Genomic DNA, 21,210 nt, shown 5'->3' with positions numbered 1-21,210 from the left:
ATACCACCAAAAGAAAGCTCTATTTGTGGGGGAAAAAAATTATAAAAGATTAATTTGGCTACAATGTTGCATGATCGCGTAATTGTCATTCAAAGTGTGACAGGGCTGAAAATTGGCCTGGGCAGGAAGGGGGTGAAAATGCCCCTGCTGAATAATTTTAAGTACCATAATTTGTTCTCATTTCACAGGCGTACACAGTTCTAAACCCTGACAAGTTTGGAGTCTAGTTACTCATCTTTTATATTTTACAAAAAAAAAAAAAGGGTATTATATTGTATATGTGTGCACTAAAATTCATTCAAGAGTATTTTTTTCCTGAAAATTTGCTTTTAACCACTTCAGCCCAAGGAAGGATTTACCCTCTAATGACCAGGCCATTTTTTGCAAAACGGCACTGCGTTGCTTTAACCTGAAATTGTACTGTCATGCGTCATTGTACACAAACAAGTCCCCACAAATAGAGCTTTCTTGTGGTGGTATTTTATCAAAAAAACAAATCGCAATAAGCACACATTGATTGGTTTGTGCAAAAGATATAGCGTCTACAAAATAGGGGATATATTTATGGTATTTTTATTATAATTTTTTTTTAATAGTAATGGCGGTGATCAGTGATTTTTAGCCGGCCTGTGACATTGCAGCGGACAGATCGGACACCTTTTTGGGACCATTGACATCTATACAGCGATCAGTGCTAAAAATAGCCACTGATTACTGTACTGTATGTCTTTGGCAGGGAAGGAGTTAACACTAGGGGGTGATCAAGGGGCTAAGTGTTCTCTAGGGAGGTGTTTCTAACTGTGGGGGGAGTAGACTGACTGGGAGTAGAGAGAGATCGCTGTTCCTGATCACTAGGAACAGACGACCTCTCTCTGCTCCCCTGTCAGAATGGAGATCTGTTTGTTTCCATTGACAGATCCCCATTTTGGCTTTCTGTGGAGCGTTCTTGAGTGGCCAGCAGACTTCGCGGGCACCTGCGATTGCTCTTCAAGCGGCCAGCGTACACCTACAGCGATTCGCGCAGCCGTGTCAACCTGTCGCAGTATAATGACTGCGGCTGGCCGGCAAGCAGTTAACATAGGGCTGTGTAAAAGTCATGTGACATAAAAGAGTGCAGTGACCATTGTATTCTCCAAGACCTCTGCTTTCAGAAAATATATAATGTCTGGGGGTTCTAGTAATTTTCTAGCAAAAAAAAATAAATGCTGATTTTAACATGTATGTGAAAAATGGCAGAATTGCCCTGGAGAGAAAATCCAATGTTGTCTACTTTAATCTGTATCTCCGCCTCTGCTTGCCAGGTCTTCTGACCTAACCAGGGGTGGGGGGTGGTTGGGGATGATTGTCTCTTCCTGATGAGGTGCTGTGATGCATGCACAGTGTACTAGATAAGCACATACACAGGCATTTAGTGACAAAGCTCCCTTGAATGTACCACATAGGTATCCCCAGACGTCTAGGCAAGAAAGACAGAAGCTCTAACGTTTTTAGGGAAAAAAAAGGTATTCATAAAAATATTTACATACTATTAGTATGTAAAGAAGAGTGAACACATATAAATCCACCCATAGAGATTACAGCGTTGCCAATCCCAGATTAAGTATCAAAAGACAAGTACCTCCCCAAGGGAAAGTATAAGGGACTTTCTAGGCAACAGGGGAGAGAAACACAAACAGAAAATTTGAAAAATAGCTACAGTATAGCTAATAACTCTTCACGGCATCTGATATGAATATATAGCCAGACTGTGCTAGTCGGTATTCCATCTGGAGGTTTATGCAATACCGACCAATCGAATCAGTATGTGTTTATATAATCATGACCTCAACAATGCTCCTCTTGTATGCCCTCTTTCATGATGAGATTGATGTTTTGATGTATTGTATGTTTTTTGCTATTATTGCTGTTTTTTACTTTTAGAATGTGCTGTGGTAGTAGCTTCTGGCTCTGAATGCCCCCGATGAAAGGACTATACAAGTATCATGAAACGCGTCGGGATGAATGTCTACAATTATCATGCACTAACGATTCATGATTGTAATCTACTGTTTTTATAGAATTTTCTGTTTATGTTTCTCTCCCCTGTTGCCTAGAAAGTCCCTTATACTTTCCCTTGGGTGGGGGGGGGTACTTGTCTTTTGATAAAGAAGAGTGAAGGTCTTTAAAGAGCAATTCCTTGCCTCAATGAGCATTTGTTCAAAACCGGAAGATCAGGGAAATAAATGTCAATAGTAAGGAGTTTCAGGCATCAGTCATATTCCATTTGAGTTGGAAACTTCAATGTGATTGGTAAAATGAGAAGCAGTTATCCATGACAGGCTTTGGGATGTACTCCCAGCAACCAAAGAAATAGCTGATCATTATTTTCAGATCAACAGTGCCAGCTTCCATATTTCTCTCACGACACATTTATCTTAAAGTTCCACTCATACCTATGTGTATTTTACTGCACATCAAAAGCATATTGTCCTTTTACAGCATAATAGAACTAGATCAGTGTTTTTCAACCTTTCTTTGGCCAAGTCACCTGTTAGAATTGCGCATTGGGCACATCGGTTTGAGGGCTCGCTCACACACAGAGGAGGGTGGAGGGGTGGGGTGCAGTCTATCACTGTCACCTCATCAGTGAAGCCCTTCAGTGTCCACCAGTGAAGCCCATCAGTGTCACCTCATCAGTGTCCACCACTGAAGTGCCGCCCAGTGTCGCCTCATCAGTGCAGCCCTTCAGTGCCCAAAATTGCAGCCCATCGGTGTTACCTCATCAGTGCAGCCCATCAGTGTCCACCAGTGCAGCCCATCCATGTCACCTCATCAGTGCCCACTAGTGCAGCCCATCTGTGTCACCTCATTGGTATAAACCAGTGCAGCCCATCAGTGCCCAGTCACCTCATCAGTGAAGCCCATCAGTGTCTACCAGTGCAACTGCAGCCCATCAGTGTCTATCAGTGCCCACCAGTCCAGCCTATCAATGTCTTTTACTGCTATCTCATCAGTTCCCACCAGCAGAGTGCTCCCAACTCTGTTCCGGCCCCTCACCTGGCCACAGACAGAGCTCCTTTCATCCCGACGTACCCCGCATCCGGACTACAATTTCCAGAATGCATTGCGGCCGATAACAGCCAATAGGCGGCCGCCTTTCCCCACAAAAAAAACGTTAGCAGACAGCGGCCGTTTTAAATAGAAGGTAGGCGGCCTGGGGGGAAATTTCCACCCTGCCTCCCGGCCCAGCCCGCCCCCGATCCTCCCGCTCACCTTCTGGCTCCGGTACACTGTGCCGCTGTGTTAATCGCCCTAATTTGCATAATAATTTGGCTGATTTCTTAAAAAAGGCCAGAGCATTTTTGTGCAGTGCGGAAAAACATTTGATTTCATACGCATTCCTGGACTGTGAAAAAGCCCTAAATTGCAGTTTGTAAGGCAGTTAAGTGGTCTGAGGTATGTTGTAAATCCCTGTTTGCACAACCACTACCCATGGGACATGAGCAGGCTGGAGAAGCGATAGGGGGAAGTAATCAAGTCCTTTAGTCAGGTCATAAAAAGGTTAGTCTGTTAACTATACAGAGGGAGAAAGCACACCCTGCATAGGTCTCACTACCCCCCCTCTACGCGGTTATCTGTATGCTTGATGGCAAGACTGAAAACTGTGCAAGCCGCCCAACCTGTCCTTAGCAACTGCAGTTACCTGTTGGCAGGACACAGGCGAAGCAGCTTGCACAGTTTTCAGTTTTGCCAAGAGTACAGATAACAGCGTAGAGGAAGAGAGAGCTAGGGGAAGGCGGGTGCGCTTTCTCCCTCTTCTCTGTACACAGATGTTAACCCCTTCATGAGGGGCTATATGTCATTTTGTTGCAGCACCCTGGTTGAAAAACCCTGCACTAGATCATATCAGTGTAGTGTGTCAATGCAATGAAAAAATAAGTTCAATGGAGACTGTAATGGTTGTGTGTACTGGGCACACAAATACCTGTGTGTGTAGCAGCAGCCATTTTGTGCCCATCACAAGTCTCCTATGAAATTGTGTCACAAGAAGGCATAGCCACAGTGACCTCCCCCCCAAACTGTTAACTGATGCCAGGACCTTCTTAACAGCCCATTGATCGGACACACGCAGACCCTTTCTATTAACCAATACACACTTCAGTCTAGAAACCCTAACAAAAATGTCAAACTGCAATCCTCAGTAACCAGCGTTTTCACAGATAACCACTCATAAATAGCTCAGCTAGGGGAATGGCCAATACACATTCCTGAAAGATTAGTTAGCCAAAAATCTAAAACTTCCATATTTTACAGAACTGAAATAAAAACAGGACAGCCATAGTGAGGACATATTTACTTTAGTCAGTTAATTTGTAACCTTTTGAGTCCAAATAATCCTATATTAGGCAATACAAGGAGCCAATAAAACACAATAACCCAGCTAGGTAAATATCGGAAACCTGGCATATGTATATCCATTTCTAAGCTAATTTCATAAGGAACATAAATATGCAGGTAAGCAGACTGTAACCTGTAGATCAGCCTTTCTCAACCTTTTCAACACAGAGGAATCCTTGAAATAGTTCTGCAGTCTCGGGGGAACCCCTGCTAAAAATTAGAAATCTACAACTCATGATACGTTAGTGTGATGGACAGTGGGAAGAATGGTCCTTACACTTGTGGTCATTGGGAAGAATTACCTCCTTACAGATAGCTAAAAAGATCAGTGGTGTCGGTGGGAACTTATCCGAGAGACAGAAATGGCCCAATGCTGAAGGAACCCCTAGAAACCTTTGGTGGAACCTGGGTTGAGAATTATTGCTGTAGATGATAATCAGATTTTAATACACATAGAAAATTGTATCCGAGACTTAAATGTGTAAAAGTGGTGTCATCCCAGCAATCCCCCCTCAGACCTGATGATTTGTCAGATGGTCTGACACCCCCCCCCAAATGTGAAGGAAAGTAGAATGCAACCACATTATGACAGCTTGTGATACAGCATCAATCCAAGAAACACCTACTGTAACTCGACTAAGCTACTTTTCTGATTCACTGGACTCTGCAAACCAGGCATAAAGAATCACTGTCTTTTGAAGAGTGCTTCTGCAGTATACATCTCTGCATATACCCATCTGTGGTGATAGTATGTGCACAGTTATTGTAAAATAATAATGGTCATTGCAGATATTGTGAATGGCTGATAAGCTCAAAGCTATCTGGTGGCAGTTTGGGGTGTAAAAAAAATGCTTAATAATTAACTACACCCAGCGACAGTCGATCTCACTTTGTTGGCACTTAGATTGTGGTCCTACGAGCTGGAGAATCTTTGTGCAGGATGAGGCCACGAGTGGCATTGTTGCATAAGTGGCAGGTTGACCAGTCTTTTAACACAAGTTGGTGAGACGGGCAGAAGTCTGACATCTGCATTCATCACAGAGACATATTGTAATGGCTTTTGATGGGAATGGTAGCTCACATCAAGGCATGACAATGCTTTCGCCTAAAGCAATAAATAAAAGAACATGAAAACCGCATAAGGGTGAACCAAGACATAATGAGGTCATTTTAGCACAGATGCAATGTTTACTAAGTCACGTTAGTAGCTCACTGGCAAGTTTCATGTTTTACCCAAAGTGCTCCAAGAATAAATATGTAGGCTAGCATTAACCTGCATCAGAAAATGGCAACTGCCTGGCTCAAAACAGAGTCACTGACTAGGAATGAGCATGAATCAACACCCCTGCATACTTTTTCCTGATCAGCAACTCTAAGCACTAAAGCCTTTAAGATAAGTCAGACCACATATATTAAAAAAAAAAAAAAGTTAATCAATGGCATCCAATGTATTTTTGTATTTTCTTGGTATAGGTTTACGCAAAACAACTGCGCTAACATGGCTTGGCAGTAGGAGAAAGCTTTGAGAGATTAAATTTTCTGCACATTGTTTGGAGGAGCTCTGTTATGCTGTATACATGTTGAACAGAGAGCCCTGCCGGGTCCCAAGTTCTATTCCCTTGTGGGCATAACCAGCCAAGCATGCAACTGATTTATACATATCTCAGCCCCCTACTTTAAAAAAATAAAAATAAAAAAATGGGAGGCATGCAGAATACTTCTGCCAAAGCATCTTATTTACCTGCATATATCATTTTTCAGTCTAAAGTTCTGGAGCATTGCCTCTGCAAGGTCTTTGAAGAACAGGGAGATCCCTGAGTCCTTTGAACCCCAAAACACTGAGTTTCAAAAAAGCATCAGAACACAGCAATCCAAAAAAACGAATCTAGATTGCTCAGCACTCTTGCTAACTGTGGGGTGGGGGTTCCTCCCACAAAGTAACATGAATAACATCCCTTCTTCGTGCAGCAGCTCAGTTTCACAGCACAGGATCCCCAATATATGGTCAACCACACTGGACAAATGCCCCCAAAATGACCAGGGGAGTGTCAGTAGTAGAGCAGAGAATTAAAAAAAAAAGTCACAGCTGTAGGTCATGAGCTAGCATCTTTTTGGAAGTTGGTCACCCAGCTGACAGCCTCAAGTATCTGAATTGCCCTGTGGATATTTGAAGATAGCAGAGAGGTAAAGGGGGTTAATCGGAACAAAGTCATCTAGATAACCTGTGACCTGGATGCCCTGAGTTCTTAAGAAGGCAAGAAGGGGGTTCTAGGAACTTTGTAAATACCCTAAAAGTAGAGGATAGGGCCAAAGGGCAGTGCGGCAAACCACATAAAAAATTCAAGATATCGACCAATTCCAAGTAAACCCATGGTTGTAGAGAGACAAAAACAAAAAGAAAAAAGAAAAAAACTTTAGGTCTAGAATAGGATCAATATCTGCACTGGGTTTTGGTACCGTGAACAGTTTACATAAAATCCTGTCCTCTAGAGGTACTGCACAACTACTCCCTTGGAATGATGGTCCAAGGCATTCTGCAATTCTGACTACCCTAGGGCATATTTTGGTAAAAAGGAGTAGGCCTCAAAATTGAATTGTGTGGTTAGCACATTAAATAAAGATGCTTGCAAGTGGATTCTTCGGAAAGGTTGGTATTTATTGCTGATAAAACACCATCAGTGTGTTTTCATGGCTCTTTAATGGCCACTTCGTCAGGAAAAGGTATACAGTGCACTCAGGTACAGCGGATTCTATGTATTCCTTCAGTCCAGAATACACTGTATATTGCAGACTGGGTTGGAGTGTTAAGATGGGTCTGCGTGTTGAGGAGGTAGAGGCTCCTTAGGAAAGGGATTTTTGAACTTTCCACCAGGGAAAAAAAAAAACCCTTTGTCCTGTAACATCTTTAACGAACTTGTAAAGTTCTTCACAAAAGAGATGTCCTCCTTGGAAGGGCATAAGTGTGAGGCATCTTGCGGTCAAGATTCAGCTGACCAAGCTTTAAGCCACAAGATTCTGTGCCAGAGAGTTACCAGAGAGCAGAGTCATTCAAAAGATTTGCATTAAAGCTGGCCAAAAACCTATAGATTATCTTCAGATTTTCTATGGTTAGATGGCAAAAGTGGGAGATTACTCCATCCACACAATTTAACATAACCCTCTGATATGGCACGCAACCTCCTTCTGTGGTATGGCAGATTGGCAAGCCCAGATCATGGGTTGCAGACCCGCCATCCCAAAGCATCTTTGTTGTTAATGAAGCCGGCAAAGCAAGCAGCTGTGGAGCAGAACTGTATAAGCTGATGCTTCCTGTATAGCGCCGTCTCTTGCCACAGGTGGAGTGATAACAAATGCACTCTGCTGGGGACAGCAACAGCAGGTGATACCTAAATAAAAGACTGTTATTAAAGGTCAGTTTATTATTAAAATTGCAGTGTATATATGGGCATATCTGTGCAGTGGTTACTGGGCTGCTTTCAAACTGATCCGCAGGTGCAGTGCACCTTCAGGTTACCTGAATTGAGGCATAGCCTTCTGTTATTACCTGCGGGTTTGGTGAGCTTTCAGAAAGTGCACCACACCTGCAGGATATAATAGAAGTCTATGGCAAAGTGTAGCTAACCCGCAGGAAAGACACAGGTGCACTGCACTGCATTAGAGTGAAATGCCCCTTTCACACAATCGGTCTAACTAAATCAAACCCTCCATTCATCTCTATGAAATGGCAGATGTAAACAGATTTGTGTCCTTTTATACCGGCCTACCTCCAATCTTATTTGCTAAGGAAAAAAAAAACTGAAGGTGATCAATCCCCTTCCACTAGGGTGGATCGGAGGACCCATAGAGTATAGTGGGCTGTGTCCATGTCCACTCTGCATGGACCTGCTCTGCTCATTGCGGCCCGCGACCAGTTACCAAGTTGCTTAAGTGGCCCTCGCTCTTCAAAATGTTGGGCACCCCTGCTATAGGTGTATGGCCAGTTTACGAAAACTTGTTCTAGAGCAGTGATCATCAACCCTATCCTCAGGGCCCACTAACAGGCCAGGTTTGCAAGATAAATGAAATACATCACAGGTGATATAATTTGCTGCCCAGTGATTGCAGCATTCTAGTCTGCATCTCCCTAAGTTAATACATAAAACCTGGCCTGTTAGTGGGCCCTAAGGACCGGGTTGATGACCAATGTTCTAGAGCACCAACAAAAAAATAGCACAGCAGAAAGTAATTACTCAATTAAACACTTAAGGACCGCCGCATGGCAATGTACGTCGGCAGAATGGCACCGACAGGCACAAGCACGTACATGTACATGCTTGCCTTCCAAGCGGGTGGGGGGTCAAATCAGACCTCCTCCCGCTGGCTGCCGCGTTCCGTTTTGCTTCAGGAGTGATCCGGGATGAGGGGATGGCCATTGGTTTCTGGCCATCCCCTCTCGATCGCTCCTGGCGAATGACAAGCTTCCCCCGCCTGTGTAGTGTAAACACAGGCAGGGAGGAAGTGATGTCACTCCCCTCGTGGCGGTCTTTTTGACCGGACGGCGAGGAGAGAAGACATCCAAGTAAGTGCACTAACACTACACTGACACGTAGGTACATATAGGCACACTTTTCACCCCAGTGACGCCCCGATCACCCCCCGCCCCCCCCCAGTCACAGTGTCACTGATTGCAGTGATCATTTATTTACTGATCACTGCATTTAGTGTCAGTTGTGACTGTAAAAAGTGTCAGGGCAACTAGTGTTAGGCTCCTTTAGGTCCAGGGTAGCCCCCTACCCCCCTAATAAAGGTTTAACCCTTTGATTGCCCCCCAGTTAACCCTTTCACCCCCTTTTACCAGTGTCACTAAGCAATCGTTTTTCTGATCGCTGCATTAGTGTCACTGGTGCCGCTAGGAAGCTAGTTATTTTTTTAGGTTCACCGCCAGGTTTTTATAGTGTTAGGTACCCCCATATATAACCTAATAAAGGTTTTAACCCCCTGATTGCCCCTAGAGTTAACCCTTTCACCAGCGATCACTGTATAAGTGTTACTGGTGACGCTGGTTAGCCAGTTAGTTATTTAGGTTCCCCGTCAGGTTTTTATATAGCGTCAGGTACCCCCATATAATACCTAATAAAGGTTTTAACCCCCTGATTGCCCCTAGTTAACCCTTTCACCAGTGATCACCGTATAAGTGTTACGGATGACGCTGGTTAGGTAGTTCGCTTTTTATAGCATCAGGGCACCCGCCATTTATTACCCAATAAAGGTTTAACCCCCAGATCACCCGGCGGATGATATCAATTAGGTTTTAGGGTCAGATAGGGTCTGCGTCACCCCAGGCAGTGCTAGGTTAGTGCTAGGTTAGTGCCAGTACCGCTAACACCAACGCGCAAAGCATACACCTCCCTTAGTGGTATAGAATTTGAACAAATCAATATCTGTTCTGATCAGATCTATACTAGCGTCCCCAGCAGTTTAGGGTTCCAAAAAAACGCATTGTTAGCGGGATAAATCCAGATACCTGCTAGCACCTGCGTTTTGCCCCTCCGCCCAGCCCAGCCCAGCCCACCCAAGTGCAGTATCGATCGATCACTGTCACTTACAAAACACAACACACATAACTACAGCATTCGCAGAGTCAGGCCTGATCCCCGCGATCGCTAACAGTTTTTTTTTGGTAGTGTTTTATACAGTTGCTGCCAGCCTAGGTGCTTTTTTACCTGTGAGTCTCACTAGTGTACCCCTAAATTTAGAGCCCAAAATGGCAAAGCGAAGGTACACTAGTGAAGAGGCCTACACGTTTCTGAGCATGACAGATAGTGAAGAGGAAGTCACTGATCTGTCAGATTCAGGCTCAGAATACGATCCTGTAGAGGACAGTGGCTCCATGACAGATAGCTCTGACGACGAAGATGAGGTCCCTGCTAACGTCAGGTGTACCAGACCCCGATCTTGTGATGTTGAGGTGCAAGAATCGCAGGTCCCTCGTATGGAGCAGAGAAGTACTAGAGCCGCTCATCCTTCTGGTGAACTGGCAAGCACCAGCGGCCTAGTACACCCTGGACGTACATCCAGCACTGCAGTATCACGTGGTGATGTGGCGAGTCCCATAAGTGCAGTTCAAGCTGGCGAGGTGGCAAGCACAAGTAGTGTCCCGCTGCCACCAAGAAGAAGACAAAGGCAGGCCTGTCGTTCCCATAGTGCCCTTCCTGCAGAATTCGCCAATCCTGATTGGGTGCCCACCACTTCTGCAGCACCAGTACTTCCCCCATTCACTGGCCAACCCGGTATTCAGGTGGATACAGCTGATTTTACGCCACTTGATTTTTATTCGCTGTATTTCACGGAAGATCTCTATAGATCTATTGTGGACCAAACTAATTTATATGCTGGTCAACACATCGCCGCTAATCCCCAGTTGCCTTCCCTTGCCAGAGATTGGAAACCAGTTACGGTTTCCAAATTTAAGACCTTTCTGGTCCTTTCCCTCAACATGGGCACACATAAATTCATGACGTTGCGAGCATATTGTTCCACGTATCCGACTGACCACATGCCGTGTTCCCTAACTCCATGTCCAGGAAACGATACGAGCAGATCTTGCGGTTCATGCACTTCAATGACAATGAACTTTGTCGTCCTCGTGGAGACCCTGAATACGATTGGCTCTACAAAATTCGGCTCCTCATAAACCACTTCAACCAAAGTTTTGCAGACTTGTTTACTCCCCATCAAGTTTTCTGCGTTGATGAGTCCCTGATTAAGTTTTCTGGTCGCTTGTCATTTAAACAATACATTCCCAACAAGCGTACCAGATACGGGGTCAAGCTCTATAAGTTCTGTGACAGGGCCACAGGCTATACATGGAGCTTTATGGTTTATGAGGGTAAAGATAGTCACGTAGAGCCGGAGAACTGCCCTGACTACATAGGAAGCGCTGGCAAGATAGTGTGGAACTTGGTGTCACCCTTATTCGGAAAGGGGTACCACTTGTACGTGGACAATTATTACACGAGCGTGCCACTGTTTAGTCATTTGTTTGATCATCAGATTGGAGCATGTGGCACCGTGCGACCTAATCGCCAGGGCTTTCCCCAGCGGCTTGTAGATTCCCGTCTTAGGCTGGGGGAGAGAGCCTGCTATCGGTGTAATAATTTGCTCGCTGTGAAGTGGAGGGATAATAAGAATGTTTTCGTTCTTACCTCCCTTCATGCAGAAACGACGGTCCAAATTCATACAGCGACTGGAATTGTGGAGAAACCCCTCTGTGTCCATGAAAATAACAAAAATATGAGAGGGGTTGACCTCAATGACCAGTTGTTGGCGCCGTATCTAGTTGCCCGTAAGGCCAGACGCTGGTACAAAAAAGTGTCTGTTTACTTATTTCAATTGGCTTTGCTGAATGCTTATGTGCTATACAAAGCTTCAGGCGGGACTTTAACCTTTCTTTTTTTCCAGATAGAGGATGTCACAGACCTTCTGTATCCAGATGGTTCTGCACCTCACCATTCCCAACCAAAGTCAGTAAGCCGGCTGCATGAGAGGCATTATCCTTATGCCCAAGTACCCCTACCCAACGAGCCCCCCAAAGAAGATGTCATGTCTGTACCAAGTGCGGATATAGGCGTGACACCCGTTGTTATTGTCCATGCTGTCCTGGCAATCCTGATCTTTGCCTTGGTGAATGTTTTGAACGCTACCATTCACTAGTGAAGTATTAGCGTAGGGTACAGGATTTCACAGGCTAGGCACACTAACACAGGGTCTCCCAAGATGCCATCGCATTTTGAGAGACACGAACCGTTACAGTTGTTAGTTTACAGTTCAAAAAAAAAAGTGTAAAAATAAAATAAAAAATAAAAGTAAAACAAAAAAATATATAAAAACCAAAAATAGTTGTCGTTTTATTGTTCTCTCTCTCTCTTTGTTTATACTTTACTGTGTTTTATTGCGAACCATTTTTTTTTGTTTTCAGGTACGCCATTCAGCTGCAGCACGGATTTATTTATCTTGACAGCAACAGCGTTTGCTCCCACGATACATAAAGCCGCAACTCCAATGCTGTAGGAGGTGATTTCACCACTACAGTTAAAAAAAAAAAGAGCATATATGCCAAAGCATGGGGGCAGCAGGGGCGGAGGAGCAATTTTGCTCCTAATGCCACGTACATACGTTTGAAATTCCGACGGAGGGCTTGCCCGTGGACAAGTTCAACCGTGTGTACGTGGCATAACTTTTTTGTGGGAGGATGCCCCCATGCTTCGCCATATATAAATGGTGCATGTATGCCCATCATTAGAAGTGGGTGGATGAAGGGAGGTATTCTAATGGTGGGCATACCCACCGATCAATCTCTTTTTTTTCGTTCAGCCAACATGACTCTCAACAAATAGCTTGGGGTGTCTACTTTCCAAAATGGGGTCATTTGGGGGGGGGGGGGTTTTGTGCTATTTTGGCATTTTATGGCCTTCGAAACTGTAATAGGTAGTGAGGAGTGAAATCAAAAATTTGCGCCCTTAGAAATCCAGAAGGTGGCGATTGGTTTTCGGGGCCCCGTACGCAGCTAGGCTGCCAAAAAGTCCCACACATGTGGTATCCCTGTACTCTGGAGAGGCAGCAAAATGTATTTTGGGGTGCAATTCCACATATTACCATGGCATGTGTGAGCAATATATAATTTAGTGACAACTTTTTGTAAAAAAATATTTATTTTTATTTTTTGTCATTATTCAATCTCTTGGGACGAAAAAAAAAAAAATATTCAATGAGCTCAACATGCCCCTCAGCAAATAGCTTGGGGTATCTACTTTCCAAAATGGGGTCATTTGGGGGGGGGGGGGTTGTGCCATCTTGGCATTTTATGGCCTTCAAAACTGTGATAGGTAGTGAAATAAAGTGGAGGAGTGAAATAAAGTGGAGGAGTGAAATAAAAAAATGAATGCCCTTAGAAATCCTGAAGGCGGTGCTTGGATTTCGGGGTCCCGTACACGGCTAGACTCCCAAAAAGTCCCACACATGTGGTATCCCCATACTCAGGAGAAGCAGCAGAATGTATTTTGGAGTGTAATTTCACATATGCTCATAGCATGTGTGAGCAATATATCATTTAGTGACAACTTTGAGCAAAAAAAAAAAAAAAGTTTGTAATATTCCCGCAACTGGTGGCAAAATATAAAATATTCCATGGACTCAACATGCCTCTCAGCAAATAGCTTGGGGTGTCTACTTTCCAAAATGGGGTCATTTTGGGGGTCTTGGGCTATTTTGCCATTTTATGGCCTTCGAAACTGTGATAGGTAGTGAGCAGTGAAATCAAAAATTTTCACCCTTAGAAATCCTGAAGGTGGTGATTGGTTTTCGGGGTGCCGTGCGCGACTAGGCTCCCAAAAAGTCCCACACATGTGGTATCCCCATACTCGGGAGAAGTAGCAGAATATATTTTAGGGTGCAATTCCACATATAACCATGGCATGTGTGACCAATATATCATTTAGTGACAACTTTTTTTAAAAAATTTTTATTTTTTGTCATTATTCAATACCTTGGGACCAAAAATAAAAAAAAAAAAATATTCAATGGGCTCAACATACCCCTCAGCAATTTCCCTAGGGTGTCTACTTTCCAAAATGGGGTCATGTGGGGGGGGGGGGGGGTGGTTTGTACTGTCCAGCCATTTTAGCACCTCATGAAATAAGATAGGCAGTCATAAATTAAAAAAAATAAAAATAAACTGCGCTCAGGAAAAAGGTGCAGATAATTAAAATGGAATACAAAAAATATTAAAATATAAAAAAATATATATAAGAAAAATAAAGGCTGCAGCTCTAAGTGGGATACACACACTAGAATGAATATGAGAAAATTTGGAAAGCTGCGCCAATGGTCTTATTCGTATTACAAAACTACACAGAGAGATATAAATAGGGAATTGATAGCCCACACAGAAGATGAATCTGTAACTAAAAAATATGTTAGCTAAAAAATATATATTTTACATTAGCATTACACAAATATAGCTGCAAGAAATAGTGAAAGATGTAAAAATAATATATAGCAGTTTGTAGAGAGATGGGACTGGAAAATAAAGTCCAGATTATCCGTGCTTATCAAATCACCGCGGTGAATCCAAACACAACTGTAAACGAGTGCCCGTCACCAAAATCTTGATGTGCTTACCAGATGTAGGTTAAATAATAGCCTCAGTGTAATTTAGCCAAGATAGATTATGATCTCATCTCGATTCCACTATCCCCGGTGTATGGCAGCATCACAGCACAAAAAAACTGACAGTCAGCAATCGGGTGCACCTCCAGCGTCAAACCCAGAAAGAAAAAAATGCCTCCATAGCGTAAAACCATTCACATAATTTATTAGAAATTTAAATGTCTCACTTACATACGAACTTCTTAAAACAGCATCAAATCGTAACAGCTGGCCGGCATACAAAAAAGCGTCCCGTCCTCCCCTCGTCAAGCCTGGTGGCGTCACTGCGTGCCTTCCCAGACGCGTTTCGTCATAGGTGACGTTATCAATGGGGAACGTCAAATTAAAAGCTGTGTAAATTCCAGAAAATGTACTCTAGTTTGTAGACGCTATAACTTTTGCGCAAACCAATAAATATACACTTGACATTTTTTTTACTAAAGACATGTGGCTGAATACATTTTGCCCTAAATGTATGACTAAAATTGAGTTTATTCGATTTTTCTTATAACAAAAAGTAGAAAATCTTTTTTTTCTCAAATTTTTCGGTCTTTTTCCATTTATATCGCAAAAAATAAAAAAAATCGCAGAGGCAATCAAATACCATCAAAAGAAAGCTCTATTTGTGGGAAGAAAAGGACGCAAATTTTGTTTGGGTACAACATTGCATGACCGCGCAATTACCAGTTAAAGCAGTGCAGTGCGAAATTGTAAAAAGACCTCTGGTCCTTAGGCTGACAATTGGTCCGGGGCTGAAGTGGTTAAAGTATGGTCCAGGAATACAAGATCCTGCTGATTGCTCATTGCCCTAATCCAGCTAGCTACAGATTGAAATTGCATCAATAGCTGGTTGCAAAGCTAGGCCTGCAAGCATAAAGAAAGCATTTAACCACTTAAGGACCACCCACCACAGATACTGTGGCAGGGTGGCTCTATTGTGCAAAACGACATACCTGTACACCATTTTGTTTAATAGATACTGTGGGCGTGCATGCCCACAGCACAGAACTGGAACCAGCACGCTGGTCTGGTGGCCGTGATGTCTTCTGGGCATCCACGATCTCTCCACAGAGAAGTAAATAAGGCAAATCCCCGTTCTGACAGAGGAGTACAGAGAGAACATTTTTTACTAGTAATCAGGAACAGCGATCGCTCTGTACTCGTCAGTTTATTCTCCACAGTTAAAAATCACCTCCCTAGGACACACTTAACCCTTTGATGGGCCCTGGTGTTAACTCCTTCCCTGCCAGTGTCATTTATACAGTAATCAGTGCATTTTAGCACCGATCACTGTATTGGTGTCACTGCTCCCCGAAAAGTGTCACTTGGTGTCAGATTTGTCTGCCACAATCCTGAGAGAAAAAAAAATGTAAAGTCCCTAAATCTATCCCCTATTTTGTATACGCTATACCTTTTGCAGAAACAAATCTATATACGCTTATTAAGATTTTTTTTCTTTAACAAAAATATGTAGGAGGAATACATATTGGCCTAAATTGATGAAGAAATTTGTTTCTTTTTACATTTGTTTTGGGTATTAAAAAAAATTTCTTAATCAATTTTGGAGGTGAGAGGGGAAGGAAAAGGGAGGGAAGACGGAGGGGGATATGGAAACCCTAACTAAATGCCATTTTGTTTGCCGAAAAATGTGCTAAACCAATAAAGCTATAAATGCACATGCGTGCAATCCTCTGCTATCACAAGGCACGCCACAACATGACTAACAATAGGTGTACAATGTGCATAAAATAACAAATTTTCATGTGTTTGGCCTGACACTTGGCCCTGTGCATACTGCAGCTGGTCCGTCATGACCAAAAAAAGGTATGCCAGTGGCTAAAAGCACCAACTGGAGTGTTTTGGCGGGAGGGAGCAATCCCCTTGTCAGAACACAATAGCACAATAGGGGAAAATTGCTGTGCTAACAGCGCATGGTTAGTACAACAGCTTCTTTAGCGCTGAGGTCCATCATCTCAGAACACTAGCAAAATAATAGTACTGACTAGGGTAATGTTATTAAGGGGGGAGCCCAGGGGAGATGTTCTCAAATGCTTGCCAGTGCCCAATCACCTAAAATGGTACCAGCCTGTAACCAGGATCTTTCAATATTCTGCCTGCATGCTGTATGATTAAGGTAAAGTTTATAAACATAATTAAAATGTACCAATTAGAGCTGCACAATTAATAGTCCAGAATTGTTATCGCAATCTTGACTAAAGTGTTTTTCACAATTCTTTCTATGCAAAGAATTCAGGATTTTTAAAACAGCTTACCTGTAAAATCCTTTTCTTTGACGTACATCAAGGGACACAAGCCATAGTACTTAAGATGCGATTGGTGATGGACACTAGCAGGCCCTAAGGCCAGAAGTGTACTCCCTATATAACTCCTCCCACTACTGAGAGTCCTCAGTTTTGTAGTCAAGCAATACAAGTGTATACCAAGAAGGGAGGGACCTCTGTGGCCCCTGAGGTACATCAAAGAAAAGGATTTTACAGGTAAGCCGTTTTAAAAATCCTGTTTTCTTAAATCAGGGGTCACCGAGCCATAGTACTGTGTGGGATGTCCCATAGCAATGGCAACTGAAGGGAGGGAGACAACAAAAAAAAGGAGGCCAGAGGTCTCAAACTGCAGCCTGCAGTACACTGCGCCCAAAGGCAATATCCTCATGACCTTTAACATCAATTTGATAAAATCTGGTAAATGTATAAACTTAAGACCAGGTTGTGGCCTTACAGATCTGAGCCATAGAGGCCTGATGATGCAATGCCCAAGAGACACTAATCTCCCTGGTTGAGTGTGCTTTAACATGAAAAGGAGGAATTTTCTTCTTTAAACCATAAGCCTGAATAATGACCTGACAAATCCATTTGGAAATAGTAGATTTTGATGCAGCCTGTCCCCTTTTTGGACCTTCTGGCAGTACAAATAAAACATCCGTTTTGCTACTCTGAGCCGTCACCTTTAAATAGACTCTAGATTGAGGCTCTGGGAAGAATATCTTTGTTTAAATGAAAACCTGTCACCACCTTTGGTAGGAAATCAGGATGAGGACGTAAAACCACCTTATTCTTATGCATGATCAAATATGGCTCTTTACAAGACAGAGCCGCTAGTTTGGATACTCTTCTAGCAGAAGAAATTACAACCAGAAAGATTATCTTTCTAATCAATAGAACCAAGGGAATTTCTCGTAAAGGGCTCAAACGGCTGATTCTGCAAAGACGATAAGACCAAATTTAAATCCCAAGGATTTAGAGGTGCCTTGATAGGGGGATTAATCCGTATTACCCCCCGACAAAAGCTACGCACCAGAGAGTGGGAAGCAAGAGGCCATTGAAAAAATACTGACAGACAAGGCCGAAATCTGGCCCTTGATAGTACTCAAGGCCAGTTTCATTTCTATCCCATTTGCAGAAAATTAAGGATCCTACCTGTGACATATTTCCTGGGGTGCCAACCCCTGGATCCACACCAAGAAACATATGCCTTCCAGACTCTATAGTAAATTATTCTGGAAGACGGCTTCCTGGCATTAATCAAGGTAGACACTACCGAAGAAGACAACCCATGATCCTTTAGAACAGGGGTAGGGAACCTTGGCTCTCCAGCTGTTTTGAAACTACAACTCCCATGAGACATTGCAAGACCCTAGCATGACTGCTAGAGGCATGATGGGATTTGTAGTTTCAAAACAGCTGGAGAGCCAAGGTTCCCTACCCCTGCTTTAGAATGCGGGTCTCAATAGCCAAACCGTTAAATTTAGCGCCTGTAAGGTAGGATGGAATGCCGGACCTTGTGCGAGAAGGCCTGGCCATAATGGCAGAGTCCAAGTGACTCCTACCACCATCTTAATTATCTCGGCAAACCAAGATCTTCTGGGCCACCAGAATCGCCTCCTTTCGTTCCTGCTTGAGCCTGCAAAGAAGACACAGAAGTAGAATTGGAGGAAATGCATAGATCAGTAAAAACTGATCCCATGGGAAGACTAATGCGTCTGTTCTGCATGTCAGCGGATCCCTCGTTGGACACAAAGTTGTCGATCTTGTTGAATCTGGACGTGAACAGGTCTACGTCCGGAGTACCCCATCTCTGACATATCGCAAGGAAGATGTCGGGGTGAAGAGACAATTCCCCTGGAAATAATTGTTGGCGACTCAAGTAGTCCGCCTGACAATTTTCTATTCCTGGAATGAGCATTGGCGACAGGCAAGGAATGTTGTGTTCTGCCCAAGCTAGAATATGATTTGCCTCTTTTTGAGCTGCACGACTTCTCGTGCCCCCCGGCGATTGATGTAAGCCACAGCTGTGGCATTGTGGGACTGAATCTTGACAGGACAATCCCTTAGTCTGACCTTCCAAGATGTTAGAGCCAGATGTACTGCTCGAATCTCTAAAACGTTGATAGGCAAAGTCCTCTCTAACTTGCACCATCTCCCCTGAACAGAATCTTCTCCCAGGACTGCTTCCCAGCCTAGAAGGCTGGCATCTGTAGTCACCACTTTGCAGGAAACTGGTAAAAACGATTTTCCCTTTTGGAGGTTGCTGGATACCAACCACTAATTTAGGCTCCGACGTACGCTGGGAGTCAAGCGCATTGGAAAATCCAAGGCCTGAACCTTTTTGCTCCAGGCCGACAGGATGGTGCTTTGAAGCAGTCTTGAATGAAACTGCGCATAAGGGACAGCCTCAAAGGAAGCCACCATTTTCCCCCACAATCTCATGCACAACCGATGGAAGGATTTCTCTTTGCTTTGAGGTGAATTAGTCCTACAATGGAGCGGATTCTTGTCTGGGGTAAAAATACCTTTTTCTGTACAGTATCTATAACCAGCCCCAAGTACTGTAATCTCCTTGATGGTTTTAAAGGAGGATTTTTCTAGGTTGAGTATCCAACCTAAAGATTCCAGGTAGTTTACAGCTGTGACCAGACTCTGGTTTAGACCTGAGACTGAATGATCTATTAAAAGTAGATAGTCTAAATAGGCTAGGACCGTTATGCCCTGAGCCCTTAATCTGGCTAAAGGAGGTGCTAGAATTTTTGAGAACACCAGTGGTGCTGTGGCTAGGCCGAATGGCAGGGCCACAAACTGTAAATGATGATTTTCTAAATGCCAGTTGAGATCTTTGAGATCTAGAATGGGTCTTACCTCTCCGTTTGGTTTTGGAAAGGCCGTGAAAAGGTTTGAATAAAAACCTGTGCCCTGTTCCACTAAGGGGACCTCTGATATCACCGACTGGGATAAAAGATGATCCAGAGCTAGAAAGAGAGACTTATTTTTCTCTGGGTCCTTGGGAACATTTGACTTTAGAAAACGGGGAGACGGAAACTCTGGGAACTCGTTTGTAACCTAGAGAAACTTCAGAAGCCACCCATCTCTGTCTTGACATTGTTCCTGCCAGTTCCTTGAGAATTGCAGGAGCCTTCCCCCCCACCCGATTGAGCGGGGACGCCCCTTCATAAGGAGGCTTTAGCATTCTGCTTTGTGGGCTTTCTGCCCCAAGATCTCTTCTGACCTTGGTGCTGTCCTTGGGGTCTTCTCCTTAAACCTGACTGCCAAGAGGCTGATGTCCCTGGCACAGGTGAGGCAGCACGTTTAAAAGGAGAAATGTTTGAACCTCTTCTTTACTGGTAAAAGCTTTTCCCATTAGAGATCCTTTGGATGTATTTATCCAGATCGTCTCCAAATAGCTGTCCCCCATGAAAAAAATAGCTTTTTACATAGTGCTTCGGCTGAACAATTTTTCAGCCATAGAACTCTGCGAGAATGCACTAGTCCAGGCATAAGCCACGAGAATCTACCGTGAAACATAGTGCATCTTATACACCAGCCCATTGCTGGGCCTGCTGATCAGGCAGAGTTTTAAGTACCTCCACAAACTGTTCCTTAATGGACTGGGATACACCAATTGCAGCAAGACCGGCTGCGCTACTAAACTTGCTAAAGACATATGGCTTTTAGAAAGAAGCTCCAACTTTTTATCTGTTGGATCCTTTAACATTATCCACCGGACATGTGAGATTCTTGTTCACTGAGGCGATTGCAGCACTAATCGCTGGAACCCCCCCATTTTTTATAGAAATCCTCTTCCATAGGATAAAGTGTGGAGAATCTCTTAGGAGGATAATATTGTTTATCCAGATGTTCCCATTCAGCATACATAAGCTTATTTAGCCATGCATGAACAGGAAAAGCATCCCCAGATGGGGGAGGTTTTAATGATTCCAAATTAGAGGTGGGTTCCTCAAGAGCCTGAACTGCAGGCAGCAAAAAAAAAAAAAAAGATTGAACGACCCAATTTAGTAAGAGTGCACAAGCAACCTGTCTTGTGAGGTTACTCCTTCTATATTAGGATCCTCGGAAGAGGACAAATAAGTATCTTCCAAATCTTTGGGAAGATCTACCCAATCCCCAGCCTCCTGAACTTCAATAAGAGGGTCCTGAGCACTAGATGGGGATCTGCTACGTTTGACCCCACTATAGAGAGATATCATAGCATCGATCTTTTCCAAATTACAAATGGTAGAAGAAAAAAACCTCTTGTGTGATATATACAGGGACTGAAGTGTCCAGTGCAGCTGCAACAACAGTTTCCCCTGACGGCTCAATCCGACCAGCCGCATCACTCTGAGGATGACATTCTTTT

Source organism: Lithobates pipiens, unplaced genomic scaffold (genome assembly GCF_037356315.1).
Source record: "Lithobates pipiens isolate NorthernLeopardFrog02 unplaced genomic scaffold, aLitPip1_a1.2 Scaffold_25, whole genome shotgun sequence".
Lineage (NCBI taxonomy): Eukaryota > Metazoa > Chordata > Amphibia > Anura > Ranidae > Lithobates > Lithobates pipiens.
The sequence above is the reverse complement of the archived record's forward strand: the minus strand, read 5'-3'. Positions refer to the sequence as shown.